General features: G+C 41.1%; 1 non-coding gene across 1 annotated transcript; it reads right to left on the bottom strand.

The window, feature by feature from the left end:
* Positions 1 to 5,605: 5,605 nt before the first annotated feature.
* Positions 5,606 to 5,678, bottom strand: TRNAG-CCC (transfer RNA glycine (anticodon CCC)). Its single transcript has one exon. It is a non-coding gene; the product is annotated as a tRNA-Gly (tRNA).
* Between the last annotated feature and the right edge of the window lie 19,214 nt (positions 5,679 to 24,892).

Below are 24,892 nucleotides of genomic sequence, written 5' to 3'. Positions count from 1 at the left end.
AGTGATAACTTTGTATTAATATTAGCAACTGCAGCCAATAAAATGCTTTTGCAAACATCTGAGAATGCCACAGACTGAGAGCTGGAACTTTGCTGATAAAGAGGACAGATAGCTCAGGCCCTGCCATGTGTGCTAGGCATAGGGCACAGAGAAATGAAATATCCTCCCCTCCTGAGTGAATTGAAAGCCACGTATTTGCTCAAGATCTAGGCTGCAGATGTTGAAAAATGTTGACCTTCAGAAAGACCAATGAATCAACCACTGCATCTTGACCTGATCAGATTGCTAGGAGAGTCATGGCTTGGTGACAGATGGATTGGTTTTTTTAAATCCCATACAAAGAGATTTACAGACAAGGACAGAGACGTGGGCAAATACACTTGCCTGCTCTTCCTAGAGTCCCAGGCACAACTTGAGCAGTAGACTGGGTGTCCCTGTGCCCTGATGTCAAGGCAGTCTCTGCCCAGGCTTTGTTCAGCCTGTCTGCTGGTCTATCTTTGCATCCTTTATACGAAGACTGGATTAACTGAACAGCCAGCCATCTGGGCTGCTTTCCCAGCAACAAAGAAAGCCATGTGGTCTGGAGGCATTTTGGGGATTGAGAAAGGGTAAAAAGCAATAAGAAAACAAACAGCCTGAGCCAGAGGGGCATAAGGGAACATGCAGAAGGGCATACCGTGACTGCAGAACAAGCATTCCATCCTGCCAGGCTTGCCCGAGCTGCCTCTGAGCTGTGGCATGAGGGCTCACAGTTCTCAGAGCACAAAGGTCTGGAAACAGAGTGATCTGAATTGAGAGAAAAGCAGGGAAGCTCTCATGGCATCCTGCCTCCTAAGACTGGGTGGGGTTCCCAGGGGGATACACTTGGGGCTAAGAGGACAGTGGCCGCTAGGAAACCAGCAAGATGAAACCAACCCCCTTGACCACCAGAGCTCACATTAGGAAGGGGATTTCTTCCTCTTTGGAATAATAACAGGTGGGTATAGCGACAGGAAATATTAGGTCCTTATCTAGCAAAGATAGAAACTGGCTAAAATATAAAATTTATTCTATTAAATGTTTACCTACTTTCATTTTAGTGCTTTTCAATCAATAAACTAGAACCCATCCAGGCCCAATGGAGAAGTTTTCCCAGAAGCTTGATCAACTTGAAGTAACCATTATGATATTAGTTCAGCAAATGAGCAAATTTCATTGAGATGGGAGACTGACTATCATAAAGACAGCAATGTTTCTCCCTCAAATAATATACAATATACTGAACGTGTAGATAGACTCCTAGAGAGTTGTGTGTTTGGTTTGGTAGAGTAAGGATTATTATATCTTTTTTTTTTAATTTTTGGAATTGGGTGAAATAATTTGATGTTCACATGGAAGAATTAGTCTCCAAGAAAATTTTGAATTATAATAAAGAGGAATAGAGCATCTTGTCTTTGAGGCTGAGAAGGTCATTGATTTGTCTTACCAGCTATAAAACTTATTTTAAAGTTTCTTTAGTCGAACCAACAGGAGCAGACAGATAGATCAATACAGTATCCAGAAAAAGATCCTACTTTTCATGGGAAATTGACATGTGACCAAAATGGTATTTAATTTAGAAAAGAAAGGATGGCTTGTTTGGTTCTTTCTCCACTAAATTAAAATGTAATAAGGTTTAGTAGGCTTTGCAGGCATCATTGACTAACCATTGTGAGAAAGCAAATTTGGACCTCATCCCACACCATGTACAAAAATAAGTATTAGGTGAAATAAAGGTTTAGCTGTTTAAAATGTTAATAACAAAATGAAACAGAATTCTCAAGCAACAAGAAATTTCCAAAACTATAAAGAAAAAGGCAATTTTGATTGGAAAAGAAATTCAAGAAAAACATTTGAAATGATAAATGATTCCATGATGTCAAAAGACAAGTAAGAGAATGTAAAAATTATTTGCAAATCACTTGAGAGATTGAGAGTTAAATTCTATAATACATAAATGGATAAGGAAAGAGCATAGAAATCAGTACAAAAAGGAACAAAGTATCTGACTTAAACCTCAAAATATAATCCACAAAAGAGAGTCCAAATGGTTAATTAATAAATGAAAATGATGCTCAACTTCATCAACAGTCTAGAAAATGCAAATTCAATGTACATGAGATGCCATATTTTATCTATCAGGCTGGCACTAATTACAATGAACACTAATCCCCAGTGCTGGCTAGGCAAACGGAAAATCTCTCTCACACATTATTGGTGAAAACATGAATACTAAGTTGAAGAAAGTAATCCATAACATCTAGTAAAATAATTGTGCATGCATGCCCAGTCACGTCCAACACTTTGTGACCCCATGGACTGTAGCCCACCAGGTTCCTCTGTCTATGGGATTATCCCAGAAAGAATACTGGAGTGGGTTGCCTTTTCCTCCTCCAGGGGATCTTCCTGACCCAGGGATTGAACCCGAATCTCCTGGATTGGCAGGTGGATTCTTTACCACCTGAGACACCTGGGAAATGCCCCAAAATAATTGTTACATGTAGCATTATTTGTAGTAACCTCTCCCCACAAAGAAGCCTCCAAAATAACCTGAATACCAAATGCCATTGGTAAACAAATTATGGAACATCATAGTATTAAAAATATGTAAAATATGAAGTGTTACATAGTTATTAAGAAGAATGAGTTAGGTCTGCCTTTGGGGTTGTTACAATTACTTTTCCCATTTCACAGATGTGGAAACATAGATGGTAATCAACTTGCCCCAGGTCACAGAGCTAAACATTGCTGGACCTGGGTTACAGGTCAATGAAGAGCATTTCAAAATGGAGGACACAGTCAAAGTTATTAAGGGTTGTCAAGAGTCTGGAAGGATAAATACTGAAAAAGGACACTGAACTCGGTAATTAAGAGGCCACCTTATCCTAGATAGGGTCTGAGTTCAATGGCTTTAGGAGAAGAGCGCACCAAAGAGTCATGTATGGATGTGAGAGCTGGGCCATAAAGACTGAGAGCCAAAGAACCGATGCTTTTGAACTGAGGTGCTGGAGAAGTACCTTGGACAGCAAGGAGATCAAACCAGTCAGTCTCAAAGGAAATCAACCCTGAATATTCATTGGAAGGACTGACAATGAAGCTGAAGTTCCAGTACTTGGACCACCTGATGGGAAGAGCCGTTTCATTGGAAAAGACCCTGATGCTGGGAAAGATTGAGGGCAAGAGAGCAAAAGGAAAAGGCGACAGAGGATGAGATGGTTGGATGGAATCTCTGACTCAATGGACACTGAGTTTGAGCAAACTCTGGGAGACAGTGAAGGACAGGGAAGCCTGGCATGCATGAGTTCGTGGGGTCTCACAGAATCGGACCTGACCTAGTGACTGAACAACAACCGCAACAGCAAAGAGTAAACAATGACTATTTTTTCAAGCAATGCAACAGCCAGTAGCAGGAGACAGGAAGATGGTTTTAATGACTTGCCTCTGCTTGAAACTCTACCAAGGCTTCTTAATTTTCTTAGAATAAAATGACATCCTTATGGTTGCCTGCTGCTGCTGCTGCTGCTAAGTCATTTCAGTCGTGTTCGACTCTGTGCGACCCCACAGACGGCAGCCCACCAGGCTCCCCTGTCCCTGAGATTCTCTAGGCTAGAACACTGGAGTGGGTTGCCATTTCCTTCTCCAGTGCAGGAAAGTGAAAAGTCAAAGTGAAGTCACTCAGTCATGTCTGACTCTTCGCGACCCAATGGACTGCAGCCTACCAGGCTCCTCCATCCATGAGATTTTCCAGGCAAGAGTACTGGAGTGGGGTGCCATTGCCTTCTCTGTATGTTTGCCTACAAGGTTCTATCTGATCTGCCCTCCATCTACCATTTTGGTAATATCATTTGCCAATCTCCTCCTACGTACCTTGGCTCAAGCGGTAAAGAGTTCAACTGCAATGCAGGAGACAGAGGAGACTCAGATTAAGTCCCTGGGTTGGGAAGATCCCCTGGAGGAGGAAATGGCACCCCACACCAGTATTCTTGTCTGGAAAATCCCACGGACTGAGGATCCTGGTAGGCTGCAGTCCCTGGGGTTGTGAAGAGTCAGACATGACTGAACATGCACACACCACTCATCTCCTCCTGACCAACTGTGCTCCGGCATCATCAGCCTGCTTTCTGTCCCCAGCAGAGACAGCCTCCTGCCTGGGGAGTGTCAGACTCCACTGTGCCCTTGACCTAGAACCCTACCCCCCCGTATGTGCATCTCTTTATTTATCTAGGTTTCTATCAAGTCTCCTGCTCAGAGGTCTTCCCTAATCAACTTACCCTAAACAGCATTCCTTCCACCCCTGTCATCTTCAGCCACTCTTTTTTCTTTAGTTTTTTTTCCCAGCCCTCATTACCACAACCGTATATTTACTTGTTTAGCATTTGCCTTCCAATACCAAACATGAGCTCCCTGAGAAGAGAGACTTTGTTTTTGTTTCTTACAGTACCTCCAGCAACTGGAACAGTTGTTGTTACATGCTAGGAGTTCAATAAAGCTTTGTTAAAGGAATTAAGAAATAAAGTTGGAAGGAACTGTACTTCCCACGAAGCTCATAATTTAATTGTGTATAGATAATGTGCACACACACATACACAATATTCACACAAGTTTGTGGAGGGCAAAAACAGCACACAAGCCTCATAACATAGACAGTGGGCTGAGGTCAACCAGAAAACACTTTGCACAAGCGAAGAGCTTCAAGTGAGATTTTGAGGAAAAGGACAGGAGCTTGGATTTATAAGAAGGGAAGTATAAGTGAGAGATGAGTAATGTTTAATCTGAAGACAGGAGGTGAGGAAAGATTGAAAGAGAAAGTCATGTGGAAGTCACTGATTCTCTGGAGGGCTCAAAATAACATCTTTTGTTACCTCAATAAAATCCATAGATTTTATTCAGATCTGCACACTGTACTCATTTGTGGGTCTGGCTGCATTAAGTTCTCTATGATTTTATCACACAAGTGTCCACCACCACACTCAAGAAACTGAGCGGCTCTATTACTACAAGACTCCTTCTGTGACCTTTTACTAACAGAGACGACCTCCTCCATCCTCATCAGCCTGGTTATAGCTTACATGATTAATTTGTTCTAAATGGATCTACTCTTTCAGGGATATAGACTTTGTTGTTCAGAAAACAGTGTTCAAAGTAACACATCAGTTAAAACTTTATACTAAAATGCTCATCAAATTGGAAGCTTCTCAGGACAGTTGTGTACAAGGAGACTCTGAATCAAAACAAGGTGTTATCTAGAGAAGAATGAACCAGGATATTCAATACTCCCCACATATTCTCCTTGGAGAAGGCAATGGCAACCCACTCCACTGTTGTTGCCTGGAAAATCCCACAGACAGAGGATTTTGGAACTGTGGCAGGCTACAGTTCATGGGGTCAAAAAGAGTTAGACACAACTGAGTGACTGAGCACTGAGCACCCCCCTCCATCCTCCTCTACCACATTCTGTTGCTTTGGGAAGGACAAATCAGATATTTTTCAGAGTTAGCGTCCCTAGAGGAAAGAAAAGCTTATTATGTAAGCATCAATAAATGTGTTGCAGCATGTGAGAACTTTTGTTGTGGCAAGTGAGATCTAGTTCCCTGACCAGGGATTGAACCCAGGCCCCCTGCATTGGGAGTGCATAGTCTTAACCACTGGACCACCAGGGAAGTCCTGCAACTAATACCTTGAGCAGCCAAATAAAATTAATAAATAAGAATATTGAAAAATAAATAAATGTGTTGATAATACATTTGCTTCTTGAAATGTTCATGATTATTTGAGGACATGTCTATAACATGTAGCAAATTTGAGGGACTGTCTATAGTAACAGCAGGGTATTGGCAAGAACACTGGGCTTGGAGTCCAAAGACCCCAGTTCTGTCACTTATTAGCTGTGTGGCTTTTGGCAATTCCCTTAGCCTCTCAGAAACCTCTCAGTTTCTTTCCATAAAATGAGATGAAGACTCATTATGTTGTTACAAAGATTCCATCCCTTAATGGATGTGGAAATGCTTGGTAAATTGTTCTGCAAATACAGACAGCCCATTTCTTTTGTGCTGGAGTTAATTATGGGACTCTTAGGTCAGTAGGCACTGCTGCTCTTTCAGCTCTATGCTTACTTTTCTCTCTTCAGTACATTACTAGTTTTCACTAAAGCATTTTGATTTTATCTTTGGTGTCTCCACTGGCCACTATTACAAATAATCAGATAGGAGGAAAAGAGAGACATGTTCTCAGATCCATCTTTAAACAAGCAAGGGGCGAGACAACTGATGAGGAAAGTGGCCAACAGCAGGGGAAACGTCATGGCTTTGGAAAGTATTGTGAAGGAACCATTTTTTCTAACTGCAGAATACAATCCTTCAAAGGCTTGGGTGGTGGAGTTCCAGGATAACCTAGAAAAAGAGTGGTTGGTTTTCAATGGTACAGATGAACCTGTCAGCAGGGCAGGAAGAGAGATGCAGACACAGAGAACAGACGTGTGAACACAGCAGGAAGGAGAGGGTGGGATGAGCTGAGAGAGTAACACTGACATATACACACTTGCTGCTGTTGTTGCTTTAGTGGCTAGTCAGTCGTGCGTTGTGTCCGGCTCTTTTGCGACCCCATAGACTGTAGCCCACCAGGTTCCTCTGTCCATAAGATTTCCTAGGCAAGAATCCTGGAGTCGGTTGTTATTCCCTTTTTCAGGGGCTCTCCCCCACCATGGGTAAAATAGCTAGCTAGTGGGAACCTGCTGTAAAGCACAGAGAGCTCAGTTTGGTGCTCTGTGACAACCTAGAGGGGCAGGGTGGGGGTGGGCTGGGAGGGAGGCACAGGAGGAAGGAGATCTATGTATGGATGTATATATCTGATTCACTTGGTTGTTCGGCAGAAATTAACACAACATTGTAAAGCAATTATACTATAACAATATATATATTAAAAATAAAGTTAAAAACTAAAAAAAAAACCAGTGGTTGGTTACCATCTTTTATCAATGTTTAAACTTGCTTTAGTAAGTTCCCTCCATTGAAACACACCTCCAATTTTATAAGGCACAGTGATGGGTATAAAGTAGGCTTTATGAATATGCTTTGGGCTCAGCATTGCTGAAATGGAGATCTTCTACATTAAGGGGCCAGTCATGGATCTGTTACAGTTCTGGCCTGTGTCCCAACTTTCATGGTCTCCCCTTTCATAAAGTCCACTTTCTTGGAAAGCCAGCAATGGAAGGTTGAGTCCTCTCAAACCTTGAACCTCTCTGACTTCTCCTTCTGCCACATCTTTCTGACTCTAACTGGAGAAAGTTCTCTGCTTTTAAAGCTTCGCTCAATCAGACTGGGCCCACTCAGATAATCCAGGATAATATCCCTATTTTAAGGTCTGTAACCTTAATTATATCTGTAAAGCATGTAATGCGACATATTCTGGTTCCAGGCATCAGAGCAGGGAGGTCTTTGGAGTCCATTCTGTTCACCTCACTGCTTATAGCCCATAAAATGACCACCATAAACCTCTTGCATCTGTGTATTTCATCACTCAATCCAAGTTAACATGAAATTTTACAAAGTGTATCTTTCTTCATGCACGTTTCATGCCTGTGTTATTAGATTAAGAGACATTTCACTGCTAATCTGCTGGGGCTTCTATAAACAAAAATAATACAGACTGGGTGGATAAACAACAGATGTTTATGTCTCACACTCCCAGAGGCTGGGAAATCCAAGATCAAGGTGCTGGCACACTTAGTGTCTAGTAAGAGCTCATGTCCTTGTTTATAGACAACTACCTGTTTGCTATGTTCTTACATGGCCAAAAGGACAAGGGTGTCCCCTGGAACCTTTGTTATAAGGAAACTAATCCCATTCATGAGGGCACCACACTTGCCATATCACCTCCCAAAGGCCCCAGTTGCTAACACCATCACAGCGGGGATTAGGTTTCAACAGATGAATTTTAAGGGGACACAAACTTTCAGACTATAACCCCTACCAAAATCCTTGAAGAGTCATATTCCTTGTATAAAACAGAATAATGAGTTTTTCTCCCCTCCAAAAAAAAAAAAGATACAAAAGAAAAACACCAATACAGTATACTAACACATATATATGGAATTTAGAAAGATGGTAATGATAACCCTGTATGCGAGACAGCAAAAGAGACACAGATGTATAGAACAGACTTTTGGACTCTGTGGGAGAGGGAGAGGGTGGGATGAGTTGGGAGAATGGTATTGAAACATGTATACTATCATGTAAGAAACAAATCACCAGTCTAGGTTCGATACAGGATACAGGATGCTTGGGGCTGGTGCACTGGGATGACCCAGAGAGATGATATGGGGAGAGTGGTGGGAGGGGGGTTCAGGATTGGGAACTCATGCACACCTGTGGCGGATTCATGTCAATGTATGGCAAAGCCATTACGGTATTGTAAAGTAAAAAAATAAAAATAAAAAATAAAGAGCAAAAAAAAAAAAAAAAGAAAAAAAAGAAAGAGAAGGGATGAGATGGATCAGGTAATAAGGTGGAAAGGCGATGAACAGTAAGGGAAATGCAAAGGGTTCCTGACAGGATCATGAGAGAGGCTTTATGAGAAGACTAAATGGAGACAGGGAAGAAGATAGCCTGGAGAATTATATTCCATAAAAGAATCAGGAACACTAAGTAGATACTTTAAAGATGGATGATTCTATATAGCAAAATAAAAGATGTCACTGTAGAATGTGCAAGAATAAAAAAAAAGAAGGAACATTTTTAAAAATGTAATGTTTCTTGACTTCAGTTATGCCCACAGCAAGGTGAAAGCAAGCCCTGAGGATAGTTATGGTCTGCATGGTTAGCATTATAAAAATTCCCTTATTATTGCTATAGAAGTAATATACTTAAATAATTTTTTTAAAACTGGATGCTTAAATTGCTTATAAATAAAGAAACAGAGGAAGTACTTAGAATAATAATTCTTAACTCCAAAATTCTCTGTTTACCCTATTTTTAAACATGGCTGGTCCTGTATATAGATATTCCACTACCATGTGTAATATTAATGTCCTTAAGTGATACCCTTTTTACAGGTGGCAAGGGAATCATGTCAGCTTTGATGGAGGTTATATACTGGAAATCACACTAAAAAGAATATGGAAAAGTGAAACAGAATAGTTTCCAAGTAGGCTGGAAGCAAAGAAGAATATTAAATTATCACCCAGGAAACCAGAGCTAGAAAATTTTTAAGATCTCACCATTAAGGTCAGTTAGAGTTTAGTGTCAAGATAAAAAATACATACATACATATATATATATACACACATATACATATATGCATATACCTAAGCTATATGAAGGAGCAGAAGCTCAGAAAGAACAGAGCAAGAAGCCAGAAAATCCCTGCCCTGGGCTGCGAGGTCCAGGCTACAGCTGTTCCCCATACTGAAGAGGAAGCTTAGGATGTCAGTGATGGGAGAGGCAGAGATTCTAACCCTCCCCCCTCTTATACTTAGACAAGTGACATTCAGCTGCGTGGTTGCAAATGCCATTAGGCAAATGAGCAAATGGCAGTGAGCGAATATGCCTTTGAAAGTCTACATGATATTCTAATTCAGAAGTGAAAGTCTTAGATGTCTGTGACCCTGAGTAATTGTTTTTGTACTAGCTGCCAAAAAAATCACAGTAAAGTCATTTCAGACACTTCAGTCTAAACACAGGGTAGCTTTTATGAGGCTAATAAACCCATCTCTACTATGTTGTAAATTCGTATATTTCAAAATTCTTCTGAAAGCATATAACCTTTTTTGAAGTACACACTGTACATGTTTTTTGGAATGAAAGCATTGCCACATGCCATGGCTGGAAGGACTAAAGTTGAGATTTAAAAGTGAAGTATTGAAAAACAGCTGCTTCTATGGAAGAGCCTCATGTATCACTACAGCTACAGCCTGACTACTGCTGGCTGTGGTTACGCCTTTGGCACCAGAGAAAGAATGGCTCAAGGCATGTGGTTAGTGGAAGGTTGTGGCATTGTTTTTCCAAATATGACTCTAAATATATTTGTATTTCACCCCAGGTTAGAAAACCAATCAACTAACCAACAATGACAACTCCATCCAAGCTTACTCACGTCATGACACAGAGAGTTTAGTGCATATTGTTGGAAAGCTGTAGGGAGCAGCAGCTATCCGTCAAGGGCAACACCAAAGGGCAGAAAGATCCAGAAAGCGCTAAACAATAGAGCTGGAAGGAAGTTTAGAGATCCTCTAATCCAAAGGTTCTCAATTCATGGGCTTCGGGCTGCTATCATAACAAAGGAACAATAAATTTATAGATGTCACAAGCCTCATATATAGCACACACACATACGCACAAACACATTCACACCAAGTTGCTACATTTTAAACAATAATATATTTAAATCAGTTGTGTTCCCTTTCCAAGATAGCGTGTTGTGTCCGACTCTTTGTGACCCTATGGACTGTAGCCTGCCAGGCTCCACTGTCCATGGGATTCTTTGGGCAAGAATACTGGAGTGGGTTGTGCTCCTCCAGGGGATCTTCCTGACCCAGAGATTAAACCTGCATCTCTTACCTTTCCTGGGCTTCCCTGATAGCTCAGTTGGTAAAGAATCTGCCTGCAATGTGGGAGACCCCGGTTCAATTCCTGGGTCAGGAGGATCCCCTGGTGAAGGGATAAGCTACTCACTCCAGTATTCATGGGCTTTCCTTGTGACTCAGTTGGTAAAGAATCCTCTGGCAATGCGGGAGACCTGGGTTCGATCCCTGGGTTGGGAAGATCCCCTGGAGAAGGGAAAGGCAACCCACTCCAGTATTTTGGTCTGGAGAACTCCATGGACTGGATAGTCCATGGAGTCGCAAAGAGTCGGACATGACTGAGCGACTTTTTCACTTTTTTCTTATGTTTCCTGCATTGGCAGGTGGGTTATTTAACACTAGCGCCACCTGGGAAGCCCTTCCAAGATAGTAGTCAAGTTCTTTGTACAACACTGGCTCACAATAAGTTTTAATTTCTCCCTGGGTTTTATTTTCTAAAGCCCTGAGTTCCTTGGGGGAATTAAGAGTGGAGAAGAGAAGTGCAAGGTTTAAGTCAAAGGAAGGAAGGTTTTCCATCCTGTAAAAGATACGAAAGTCTTTTGAGATTGTCCAGAAGACTGGAAGGAACAATAGAATCAGTGGGGTAAGGAATTCTTTAGTCTCCTAGGACATCTGGTACATCTGGGAAGATATATCATTCAACAACCAGAACTTTTAGACTCAGCAAAAATTATCACATGCAGAAAACGAACAAAAGGAGGCAACTGTAAAAGAAGCAAGTGGTTTCAGACAATGAGTATTTCAGGGCTAATCAGCGTGAGTTGAAGATGGGAGGGATTTTTGGGTGGCAGGGGGAGCCCCAGTAATGACTCTGTGTGTGTGTGCGTGTGTGTGTGTGTGTGTGTGTGTGTGTGTGTGCTCAGTCGTGTCTAACTCTATGTGATCCATGGACTGCCAGGGCTCCTCTGTCCATGGGATTTTTCAGGCAAGAATACTGGGGGGGCGGGGGGGTTGCCATTTCCTCCTCCAGGAGCTCTTCCTGACCTAGGGATTGGACCTGCATTTTGTGTGTATCTTCTACACTGCAGGCAAAACCTTTTCCCGATGAGCCATGAATGAAATTAGATAAATTACTAGACTGACAAAATCATCTTTGTGATATGCAAAGTCAGATTAAGGAGTGTTTTTAAAGTGACATTTTGTACATACCAGAACTTAGTGCATAGTACTGGTGTGCTATAAACATGTACACAAGACTACTCTGAAAATGTACACAGATGTTGTGAGAAAGAAAATGAAGTTTGATTAAAATAAGTCCTAAGTGGGACTTCCTTGGTGGTCCAGTAGTTAAGACTCTGCACTGCCAATGCAGGGGGCAAGGGTTTGATCCCTGGTTTGATCTCTATACAATGCTATGGACTGTAGTCTCCTGGGCTCCTCTGTCCATGGGATTCTCCAGGCAAGAGTACTGGAGTGGGTTACCATTTCCTCCTCCAGAACATCTTCCCAACCCAGAGATCGAACCCATGTCTCTTATGTCGCCTGCATCGGCAGACGGGTTCTTTACCACTAGTGCCGCCTAGTCCTCTGACCCGGGATCAAACTCGTGCCCCTTGCAGTGGAAACGCAGAGTCCGAACCACTGGACTATCAGGGAAGTCTCAGTCCCTACAACTATTGATTCGATCCCTTCTACCTGCACCCAGCACTCTCCAGGTGATTCTGATGCAGACACTCGGGGACCTCTATATCCTTCAATACACAGGCATGAACAAATCTATAAAGTAATTTTAATTACAGCGGAAGATCATCAGTATCAATGACAGAGCTTTGCTTCTAGCAAATTCTTTCTTTAATGGACCTTTGATTCTCACTCCATTCTATCTCTGGCCTCCTACTCAGTCCTGTCCTTTTCACTCTAATAAATAACTGATCAACTCTACTGGACAACATATGCTCACTAGAGGCAAGAGGAAACTCTTGTAGTCTGAGAAATGGAGTTTACTGCAGTAAACTGGAGTTTACTCCATGCAGTCCATCATAAGTTAACAAAGCGTGGGGACTTTCTCCTTCTGAGATCGTAATTTATCAGTTGAAAGCACTGCAAAATCTTATGTGAATTTCTTTCAAAAACATTCACTGAAGGACTACTACATTAGATGTGCTCTGTCAGGAACAAGGCCTATGAAGGTATCTTATTCATTGTACCTTCCTCCCTTCATGAAGATCACAGCTTAGTGGTAGAAGAGGCAAATTATCCCATCCCTCTTTACACTTCTGCATCTGGTTTTTCCCCTAATGTGATACTGTCAGCTGGCCTTCTTTGAAATTCATATTAAAATAGTGTTGGGAAGAAATGAGAGAATTGAGGACACGATTACTCTTTTCTTTGCTATTTGCAGAGACTTAAAGAAATAAAGTAAGGAGTTAGTAGCACTTCAGATGAAATTACCTTAGCCTCTAATGGGCAGCCTCGCTCTGTGCTAGGGTTAATTTTGTCTAGAGGACATTAACAATGGGGCAAACTCTTCTGTTTCTTGTAAAAGCTGCTGGATGATCCAGGAAGCTAGGACAATGAGGCACCTGTGGGTTGTTCTTTTTAATTAAAAACTCTTTAATGGGATGGACTTTCAGGCATTTACTTGTGGTAAATGCTAGAATTTGGTCCACCTCATTTTGCAAAATTCAGTTTGTAAATTGTGTTTAAAAATAGCCTCCTGGTTTGAGCACACAATAAAAAATCCATAGCAGAACCTGAAGGATGGACTTACAGGCTATTCAGATTAGAAAGCAAGTAAGATTGAAAAGTGTCTGTTGTATGGGTGGATGTTTGTAAGTGCCTGGAAACTGGCAGAGGACTCCTGAGAAAACAGAGAAGGTCAACAAAGAGACTGTCACATTGGGAGACCTTGGGCCATTACAACTCAGACAGGGTTTGAACAGAAAGTCTTCTGATCAATCTACAAAATAAGAGTTGAGTTAGCCAGAGAGCTGGAAGGATAAAAAAAATCCAGTGAGATGCAACTGTTAAGCAGTTAGTGAAGTGTGAAGCTCTGCTGTATGGAGAATGCTATCCTGATATGAACTTTCAGAATGTTTCTTAGGAAGGATCAGTGGAGTAACAGTCTGTCTTTTGGGAGCAAGTGCCTCACTTCCCATTATTTCAACACAGATCTAGGATCTTGGCCCTGAGGAGAAGGTGAGTGAAGAATGCTTCATAGTAACTAACTTCTATTAAAGCTCCCTATATGGCATAAAGTGAAGAAGAACTAAACAGCCTCTTGATGAAAGTGAAAGAGGAGAGTGAAAAAGTTGGCTTAAAGCTCAACATTCAGAAGACTAAGATCATGGCATCTGGTCCCATCACTTCATGGCAAATAGATGGGGTAACAATTGAAACAGTGAGAGACTTTATTTTGGGGGGGGGGCTCCAAAATCACTGCAGATGGTAACTGCAGTCATGAAATTAAAAGACACTGGCTCCTTGGAAGGAAAGTTATGACCAACCTAGACAGCATATTAAAAAGTAGAGACATTACTCTGTCAACAAAGTTCCATCTGGTCAAGGCTATGGTTTTTCCAGTAGTTGCGTATGGATGTAAGAGTTGGACTATAAAGAAAGCTGAACACTGAAGAATTGATGCTTTTGAACTGTAGTGTTGGAAAAGACTCTTCAGAGTCCCCTGGACTGCAAGGAGATCCAACCAGTCCATCCTATAGGAGATCAGTCCTGAGTGTTCATTGGAAGGACTGATGTTGAAGCTGAAACTCCAATACTTTGGCCACCTGATGCGAAGAGCTGACTAATTTGAAAAGACTCATTTGAAAGATTGAAGGCAGGAGGAGAAGGGGACAACAGAGGATGAAATGGTTGGATGGCATCACCGACTCAATGGACATGAGTTTGGATAAATTCCGGGAGCTGGTGATAGGGAGGCCTGGCGTGCTGCAGTCCATGGGGTCACAAAGAGGCAGACACGACTGAGTGACTGAACTGATACGTCAGAATTTGGATGGATGGTGACTGCATGTGTAAATGACATCTAGAAAAGATAACCCCATGCAAGCTTCCAGCTTAATTTCAATTAGCTGGAATTTCAAATTCCAGCTTAATTTCATTAGTCCCTATTTCTCAATTGAAGATTTGTGTATTAATATTTCAAGCCTTCCCTGGGTAAAATGTCATAGTTTATAGCCAAAAATCAACTTATTTATTCATTTGTTCTAACAATACTCATGGCAAGATATTTGAGGAACTGTATCAACAATAACATTGAGCTTTCTGTTGTCCTTTTATTTAGGCATTTGTCTCATACATTTTTTGGGGGGGCGGGGTGCTGGTGCTGCACACCCAGTGGCATATGGAATCCTAGTTCCCTGACCAAGAATTGAACCTGAGCCCCCCTGCAATGGAAGCCTGGAGTCTCAACCAATGGATCTCAAAGGAAGCTCCCATTTGTCCCATACATACTTTTAAGTACCTTCCACATGCTGGGACTGTACCAAGTTCTAGGGATAAAAATATAGACCCAATTTATCTACTCTTCAACCTAACCATTGAAAGGGTGACATTACATTAATAACTAAAAGGAATGTGTAATTACAAGCTGATACGTATTATATTAATCAGGATGAGCTAAATTACACAATGGTCACAAATAATCTCAGCTTCTCAAAGCTTGCAACAAATACAAAGGTATATTTCTTGTTCACAAAAACATCTACTCTAGAACCATGCAATTCTATGGGGCAGATGAAAACTGTCCTCCAGGTGGGAATGCAATATACATATTGCATATCTTTGCATATCTTTCAAATTTCTCATAAGGGAAATTCAACAAAAGTTTAGCAGCATTTGTGAAGCGTTCTTGTCTGGAGAATCCCAGAGACAGAGGAGCCTAGCAGGCTACAGTCCATAGGATGGCAAAGAGTCGGACCAACTGAAGCGACTTAGCTTGCACGTACACGTGAAGGGTTCCTGTACAATTAAAGAAAGCATTGCCGTGCATTTTCCAACCATTAGCTACATTGCTATCCAGTGTGGCTTGATGAAACCTGTAGAAACCATTTTGATCACAAGAACAGATAGTTTCCATTAGGGTAACTCATTGGCTGCCTAAGGTTACAAGCTTGATGGTTCAGAATAATAAATTAGATTTAAAGGTTCAAAATTAATATATATGGGAGGTAAAGGCAAGAGAAAATGGAGATGAATTGTATATGTAGAGTGAGCAGCCCAGTCATACTGTATGCAAATAACCACCACACTCGGGATTAAAAAAGGATCTGTCTAAAATAATCCAGGCCCTTATTATGTGAGAGAGAAATTCTAACTGCAACTGAGCAAACAGTACAAGACTCCAAAGAGAATTCACTCACCCTGTATCTTTATAAAATCAGACCAAAGAGTGACCTTCTCATTAAAGATAAGCAAACAAGAAAAAGACAAAACCAATGGAAAAAATTCTGCAACCAAAAAGGAGGGAAATGTCATATTTAAGATGAGAGGAACTTCCTACTTAAGAAAAGGTCTACTACAAGAGTCACGAGACTGTCAGCAATATAGCTTCATGCTTCCAAAATGTAAGAAGGCTGTGAAACAAGAAAAGAAAGTAGTAAGACAGCAGGAAATTAATAAGAAGATTCTTTAGGCAGAGGAAGAAAAGATAAGGGAACTAGTTAAAATAAGAAGTTATTACAAAAAAACCTATAAATGTACTGGGAGATTTTAAAATTTGCCTGTAAAATTATTTTTCAAGTTAATTAAAAATACAAAAAAAATCAAAGAAATTTGAGATTATCTTCCAGAAGACAGAGGAAGAGGATGGAAATAAACATAATGATAAACAGCATGACAAATATAAAACAGAAAACAAAATCCATTGTGTATGTATAATTGATAGTGCTAAGACACAATAAGAGCAAATAATAGACTACTGAGACAATAATCAAACTCATAATAGAGTAGAACATTTTTATGAGTTTAAGACAGTCCTGAGTTAACAATGTATCAAATAAGTAATGAGAAAAAAAGATCTCTTACAAAATCAATGGAAAAAAACTCAAACACTGAAATAAAAGAAACAAAATCAAGAAAACAAGTTGTCAATAAACATTTAAATCTATTCTCCTCCTAGCAATGAAAGAATATAATATCTTAAAAGTGTCATTTTTCATTTGTTTAATTGATTTGAACATTCTGAACTCATTAGTCCCAACTCTAGGAAATGTGTAGCAAAATATGCATTCCCATTTGAATGCAGAGTTCCAAAGAATAGCAAGGAGAGATAAGAAAGCCTTCCTCAGCCATCAATGCAAAGAAATAGAGGAAAACAACAGAATGGGAAAGACTAGAGATCACTTCAAGAAAATTAGAGATACCAAGGGAATATGTCATGCAAAGATGGGCTCAATAAAGGACAGAAATGGTATGGACCTAACAGAAGCAGAAGATATTAAGAAGAGGTGGCAAGAATACACAGAAGAACTGTACAAAAAAGAGCTTCACCACCCAGATAATCACAGTGGTGTGATCACTCACCTAGAGCCAGACATCCTGGAATGTGAAGTCAAGTGGGCCTTAGAAAGCATCACTATGAACAAAGCTAGTGGAGGTGATGGAATTCCAGTGGAGCTATTTCAAATCCTGAAAGATGATGCTGTGAAAGTGCTATACTCAATATGCCAGCAAATTTGGAAAACTCAGCAGTGGCCACAGGACCGGAAAAGGTCAGTTTTCATTCCAATCCCAAAGAAAGACAGTGACAAAGAATGCTCAAACTACCGCACAATTGCACTCATCTCACACACTAGTAAAGTAATGCTCAAAATTCTCCAAGCCAGGCTTTAGCAGTACATGAACTGCGAACTTCCAGATGTTCAAGCTGGATTTAGAAAAGGCAGAGGAATGAGAGATCAAATTGCCAACATCCGCTGGATCATGGAAAAAGCAAGAGAGTTCCAGAAAAACATCTACTTCTGCTTTATTGACTATGCCAAAGCCTTTGACTGTGCAGATCACAATAAACTGTGGAAAATTCTGAAAGAGATGGGAATACCAGACCACCTGACCTGCCTCTTGAGAAACCTATATGCAGATAAGGAAGCAACAGTTAGAACTGGACATGGAACAACAGACTGGTTCCAAATAGGAAAAGGAGTACGTCAAGGCTGTATATTGTCACCCTGCTTATTTAACTTCTATGCAGAGTACATCATGAGAAATGCTGGGCTGGAAGAAGCACAAGCTGGAATCAAGATTGCTGGGAGAAATATCAATAACCTCAGATATGCAGATGACACCATTCTTATGGTAGAAAGTGAGGAGGAACTAAAAAGCCTCTTGATGAAAGTGAAAGAGGAGAGTGAAAAAGTTGGCTTAAAGCTCAACATTCAGAAAACGAAGATCATGGCCCCATGATGGTCCCAACACTTCATGGGAAATAGATGTGGAAACAGTGGAAACAGTGTCAGACTTTATTTTTTTGGGCTCCAAAATCACTACAGATGGTGACTGCAGCCATGAAATTAAAAGATGCTTACTCCTTGGAAGGAAAGTTATGACCAACCTGCTTTTTAAGATAGCATATTAAAAAGCAGAGACATTACTTTGCCAACAAAGGTCTGTCTAGTCATGGCTATGGTTTTTTCAGTGGTCATGTATGGATGTAAGAGTTGGACTGTGAAGAAACCTGAGAGCTGAAGAATCGATGCTTTTGAACTGTGGTGTTGGAGAAGACTCTTGAGAGTCCCTTGGACTGCAAGGAGGTCCAACCAGTCCATCCTAAAGGAGATCAGTCCTGGGTATTCATTGGAAGGACTGGTGCTAAAGCTGGAACTCCAGTACTTTGGCCACCTCATGCGAAGAGCTGACTCATTGGAAAAGACTCTGATGTTGGGAGGGATTGGGGGCAGGAGGAGAAGGGGATGACAGAGGATGAGATGGCTGGATGGCATCACTGACTCGATGGACGTGAGTTTGAGTGAACTCCAGGAGTTGGTGATGGACAGGGAGGCCTGGCATGCTCCAGTTCAGGATGTCGCAAAGAGTCGGACACGACTGAGCAACTGAACTGGACTGAACTGATGTATTCTCATACATCAGTGATGAAAAATCATTCTGAGCTTATTGAAAGGTAACCTGATGTTGTATTTTATTTAATTTATTATTTTTATTATATAGTCTGCTTATCAATTTTATTTATAAGAAAAAAATGAAATATGTAGAATGTCAGTGCCAAACAAGACTTTGGAAATGCCACAAGGAAACCAACACTTTAAAAATTAAATATATTCATGCCTAAAACTATCTTAGGTCACTTACAATATATTTCACCATGCAATCAAAGTAACTTTCAATTGATAATAATTAAACACAGAATGAAGAGGTGGAGAGAAAAACAAAGGCTATAAGAGCAAAATCACTAATGTAAATGAATTTAACTCAAATTTTTGCATTTTTGAGCATTCAGATGAACAGCAAATTTATAATCACATATCTTCAGAAAAAGTGATAATTCATGGCAGAAAATAAAGATTAAATGGATAACTTTTCTTACAAATTGATTTAATAATAATGAAAAATGTAATTCACAACCTGTTAGACACCTAGCAATTACAGGTTTGTTTTCTAATGGAGCTGGAAAAAATGAATGGTGTACCATCTTTTATATATATAAGGAAACAAAAGCCAAAGAAAGTGAAATAACAGTACCTTTGATTGAATCATTCTATTTAAAAGTCTTAAAGCTTTTGGTCCTATAACTACACTGCTAGGAATTTAGCTTAAGACAGACACAGAGAAACACACAAAGATATATGTATAATGAACGATATTCACCATAGTCATATTTAATAGTAAAAGGGGAAACAATGTCCTTATGTCCAACCATTATTAAACAAATTACAGTGTGTCCTAGTTGCGGACATGGAGAAGACTGGCATTCAGGTCCATCTGAGTCTGGGGTTTGCCGGGCATTTGTAACAAGAAGACAATAGAACAAGATGGCTCAGTGTGCTGGCAGCATTTGGTAGGAGGAAGGGTTCATGAAGTCTAAGCTGGGGGAGGAGGAAGTCAGGAAGAGCTGCCTGACAATCAGGGAGCAAATCTAGGCGATAGCAGCCTATGAGACAAAGGAGCTGAAGGATCAGTGTACCGAAAATAACCGCGTGAGGTTGCTGGAAAGGGGGATGCGTCACTTCAAAGGCAAAACTCTTCCGAGTGAAAACCAGAGAATGAATGGTCCTGGGAGTGCTTGGCTTGAGCCGTGAAAGACGATCTTGGAGGTCAGAGGACCATGTCTTTACTGACATTGAGCTTGGCCAGGAGGAAGGCAGGGCAGTGGATGGAAAGAAGGTCTGTGAACCAAGTGCCAAAATCTTTTATGAGGGGGCCTATTAGTCTGCTAGGGCTGCCATAATGAAGTACCATACACTGGGTGGCTTAAAAAAGAGGAATTTGTTCTAGGCTCACAGTTCTGGAGCCTAGAAGTTCAAGATCAAGGTGTTGGCAGGGCAGGTGGCTGGTTACTCCTTGTGTCTTCACAAGATCTTCCCTTGTATGTCTGTGTCTTAATTTCCTTTTCTTATAGGGACACCAATCATATTGGACTAAGGCCCATCTGAATGACCTCATTTGACCTTAGTCACCTCTTTAAAGACATTAGCCAAAGGGATCTCTCCTACACTGTTGGTGGGAATGTGAATTGGTATAATCACTATGGAAAACAGTATGGAAGTTCCTTAAAATACTAAAAATAGAACTACCATATGATCCAGCAATATCACTCCTGGGCATATATCCTGAGAAAACTATAATCTAAAGGATATATGTGCCCCAAATCATTGCAGCACTGTCTACAATAGCCAAGACATAGAAGCAACCTAAATAAATGTCCATCGACCAAGGAATGGATGCAGAAGATATGGTACAGAATACAGTGGAATATTACTCATGGAAAAATGAAATAATGCCTTTTGCAGCAATATGGGTAGAACTAGAGAGTATCATATGAAGTTAAGTCAGACAGAGAAAGATAAATATCATATGATATTGGTTATGTGAGCAATTTTAAGAAATGGTACAAACGAGCTTATCTACAAAACAAAAACAGAATCACAGATATAGAAAACAAACGTATGGTTACTGGGGAAGAGGGAGGGAAGCATAAGTTGGGAGATTGGGACTGACATATACACACTACTATATGTAAAATAGATAATTAATAAGGACCTACCGTGGAGCACAGGAAACTCTACTCAATACTCAGTAATGACCTATATGGGGAAAGAATCTAAAAAAGAACAGGTATATGTATACATGGGGCTTCCCTGGTAGCTCAGCTGGTAAAGAATGCGCCTGCAATGCAGGAGACCCCAGTTTGATTTCTGGGTGGGGAAGATCCCCTGGAGAAGGGATAAGCTACCTGCTCCAGTATTCTTAGGCTTCCCTGCTGGCTCAGACAGTAGAGAATCCTCCTGCAATGAGGTAGCCCTGGGTTTGATCACTGAGTTGGGAAGATCCCCTGGGGAAAGGCATAGTAACCCACTCCAGTATTCTTGTCTGGAGAATCCCCATGAACAGAGAAGCCTGGCAAGCTACAGTCCATGAGGTCAAAAAGAGTTGGACACAACTGAGTGACTAAGCCGGAGAAGGCAATGGCAACCCACTCCAGTGTTCTTACCTGGAGAATCCCAGGGACAGGGGAGCCTGGTGGGCTGCTGTCTATGGGGTCGCAGAGTCAGACACGACTGAAGCGACTTAGCAGCAGCAGCAGCAGAGTAACAAAACACAGGACAGCACACATGTATATGTAAAACTAATTCACTCTGCTATACAGCAGCAACTAACACAACATTGTAAATCAAATATACTCCAATAGAATTTAGAAGACAAAGACCTTATTCCAAATAAAGTCACATTCTAAGCCCCCAGGGGGATAAGACTTCAACATATGAATGTGGATAGGGAGACACAGTTCAGCCCGTAACAGGGATTGGCCAGGAGGTTGTTAAGTGACAAAAACCAGAAGGAACACAGGGGAATATATCAAATTAGATGAACATAATAAGGGAGAAATGACTTTTAGTGGCAGTGAGTTTTAATATGACACCAACTTCAGCAACCCAGCCATACATGCAGGAAGAAGAAAAAAAAAAAACCTCTCTATTTGAGAAAGTGATCACAAATATCACATCCTTAACAGTGAGGCAGGTAAGGCCAGAAAATAAAAGGAACATTTAGTAAAGAAGGTAAAGATTTAGCAGAAAAAACATTCAGTTAAAATAGATGCACACTTTAGCACACTCCCCCCGCGTCTCTAAACACATGCGAATGTGACCAAATACAAAAAGAGCAAACAAAAGCAACATAGCCAGGCTTTTAAAGAAGTAAGTATCACCCTAGACCAGGAACAGAGCAGAAACATCTATGGCTAAAGCACAGTCCTGCTGGGCGCTAATGCAGATGCCAGCAGGAGGTGGGTTGCTCATCATCTCTGGGAATAAAAACACCCCAAGGACTGGGGATGGTCCCTCCTTTCTCAGAGTAGCTAAAATAAAATCACTTTGCTTTTATGAAGTTTAACAGTGAGCTCCACTACACTAAATCCAGAAGTGAACTCTCAACCCTCATATTCTTTTCTCCTGTTGTTAACATCCATTTGTTTTACCACTCTCTTCTTTTTCCTTAATTCTCTTTGCAACTCTTTAACTCTTTCCTCTTGAAATGCTTTGTTAGCTTCACAAACTCCATCCTTCAATGGTCTTTTTCTCATCTTCTTTACTGGCTCCTCTTAACCTCTCTCCCCTCCAAACATGGGCATTACCAAGACCATGACCCTTGGCCCTATTAATTCTCTTCTCTGCTCACACACTCTCCCTTCATGACTTCATTCATCTCATGGCCTACTGATCACATATACGACTCCCAGATTAGATGTCTGTCCCAAACCCCAAAGTATATTCCCAACTTCCCATTCACATCTCCACTTGGATATCTTATAGGCATTCTATTATTTCTAAAGATTTCTTTTTATGTGTACCATTTTCAAAGTTTTTATTGAATTTGTTACATTGTTTGCTTTACAAACATTGTTTTGAGTTTTTTTGCTGTGAGGCATGTAGGATCCTAGGTTCCCAATCAGTAATCAAATCCTCACTCCTGCACTGGAAGGTGAAACTTTAAAACCAGTGGGCCACCAGAGAAGTCCCTTTGGCAGGCATTCTAAATAAATGCTTCCAAAACTGAACTCTTGCTCTCTGCCCTTTCCTGCCACCCATCTCCCATCCCACATGGGTCAAATCTGTTCTTCCAAATTCTTTTTAAAAAATACTTATTTGGCTGTGTTGGGTCTTAGTTGTGGCACGCAGCATCTTTCCATGTAACGCAGACTGTTTAGTTGCAGCCTGTGGGCTGAGTTGAGCCACGCAGCATGTGGGATCTTAGTCTCCCAACCAGGGATGGAACCCGAGTCCCCTGCATTGCAAGGCAGATTCTTAAGCACAGGATCACCAGGGAAGTCCCCTGCTCCTCCCACATTCTTCCCCATTCTTCATTCATCTTACTGAACAGCAACCCAATCCTTCCAACTGACTATAACACAAATATTGGAGTGGTTCTTCATTGCTCTCTATCTTGTTACACATCTAATCCATTTAGTTGAATCTTCAAAATACTTATAACCTCCATCACTTTCGCCCAGATTATTCATTCCACTCAATCCAGCCACACTGGCCCCCTTCCTGTGCCCCAAGTAAGCACAGTAGGGTTGTTCTGCCTCAGGACCTTTGCACTTCTTTCCTCTGTTTAGAATTCTCCTCTCCTTACTTCAGGTTTTTACTTGAATATCACTTTCCCAGCAGTCCTTACCTGATCATTTTATATACGATAACCAGGATGATGACTATGCCACAGACCTAGAAAGTAATCGGTCCAAACTTGAAGAGAAAAGCAAAGGGTCCCTAGAGAATATCTTCAAATGTAACAAACTGGGCTATTAAGGAGCTGATGACCCTAACCATCAGGTGAAAGCACGCAATTGTTTTTATACCAATCTTTAAAGCTGCAGCTGAGAACGTAAAGCAACACTGATAATGTACAAGTCACACTCCAGCTAACTGAGGTGGCTGTTTAGTGACAGCAGTGAGCGGAGTTGAAGGCTGGGGATTCCCACATGGAATATTGGCCAAATACATTGGGAATTCGCTAAGTACCAGGACCTTGTGTGTGCTTAGTTGCTTTAGCTGTGTCCAGCTCTTTGTGACCTCATGAACTGTAACCCAACAGGCTCCTCTGTCCATGGCGATTCTCCAGGCAAGAATGCAGGAGTGGGTTGCCATGCCCTCCTCCAGGGCATCTTCCCAACCCAGGGATTGAACCCACATCTCCTGCATCTCCTTTCCTGCATTGCAGGTGGACTCTTTACCCACTGAGCCACCTGGGAAGCCCTTCCTAAACAGTTTAAAAGGATCCTGTCACTTAATTCTTATAACAGCCTTATAATGTAGGTATTATAGTTATCCCCATTTTATAGATGTACTGAGGAGTCTAGATATAGTGCCTAAGGTGATGTGTTAAGGAAAAGATTTACATTATTATTTAGAGTTACAAAAGCAATTAATAAATGGATCATTAATAAGAGTAAAGTCTTTAGAAATAGCACAAGCATGCTAAAGTCCTTAATCTTTCATGGCAGGGAATGACTATATATTGCTCAAACAGTCTAGTATACAATGATAATTCAAGAGGGGCAAGCATCAGCACATAGTCTGGGATGATTACAGAGGTAACCACAAGAAGAACTAAAAAGAAAATTGGACACTGAGAATCTGGTTAGGGGAGGAGACATTTATTTTCTATATGATCATCTCCAATGCAGATTTTATTATCAATACACATATTGCATTTGTAATAAAAATTCAAGACTTTCCCGGTGGTCCAGGGGTTAAGAATCTGCTTTCCAGTGCAGGGGATACAGGCTTGATCCCTGGCTGGGGAACCAAGATTCCACATATGGGGCAACTAAGCCTGCACGCCACAGTGAAAACCCAGAACAGCCAAAAATAATAATAAATTATAATAAAAATCCCTTAAGAGCACAAGTGAGAATTTGGAAAAGCAGCTGGGCAGACAGCTGGGCAACAGTGGTGGCGTGCAGAAATCAAGAGCGTCCCCAGCTGTTTGGAGGGAAGCAGCCAGTTATCCAAGAATCAGCAGAGAAGACAAGTTCTGGAAGTAGGGAGCAACCAGCTCAGGGCTCTACAGACTGGTGTCTCCTGCCCATCCCATTCCACTCGGCCACTGAAACCCTGTGCCATACTCAATACCTCTGAGCACTTGAGGAGCTGTCCAGCCTTCACA

This window comes from Budorcas taxicolor, chromosome 13, assembly GCF_023091745.1.
Source record: "Budorcas taxicolor isolate Tak-1 chromosome 13, Takin1.1, whole genome shotgun sequence".
Classification (NCBI taxonomy): Eukaryota; Metazoa; Chordata; class Mammalia; order Artiodactyla; family Bovidae; genus Budorcas; species Budorcas taxicolor.
Note: the sequence above shows the minus strand (reverse complement) of the source record. Positions and strands in the feature narration are given on the sequence as shown.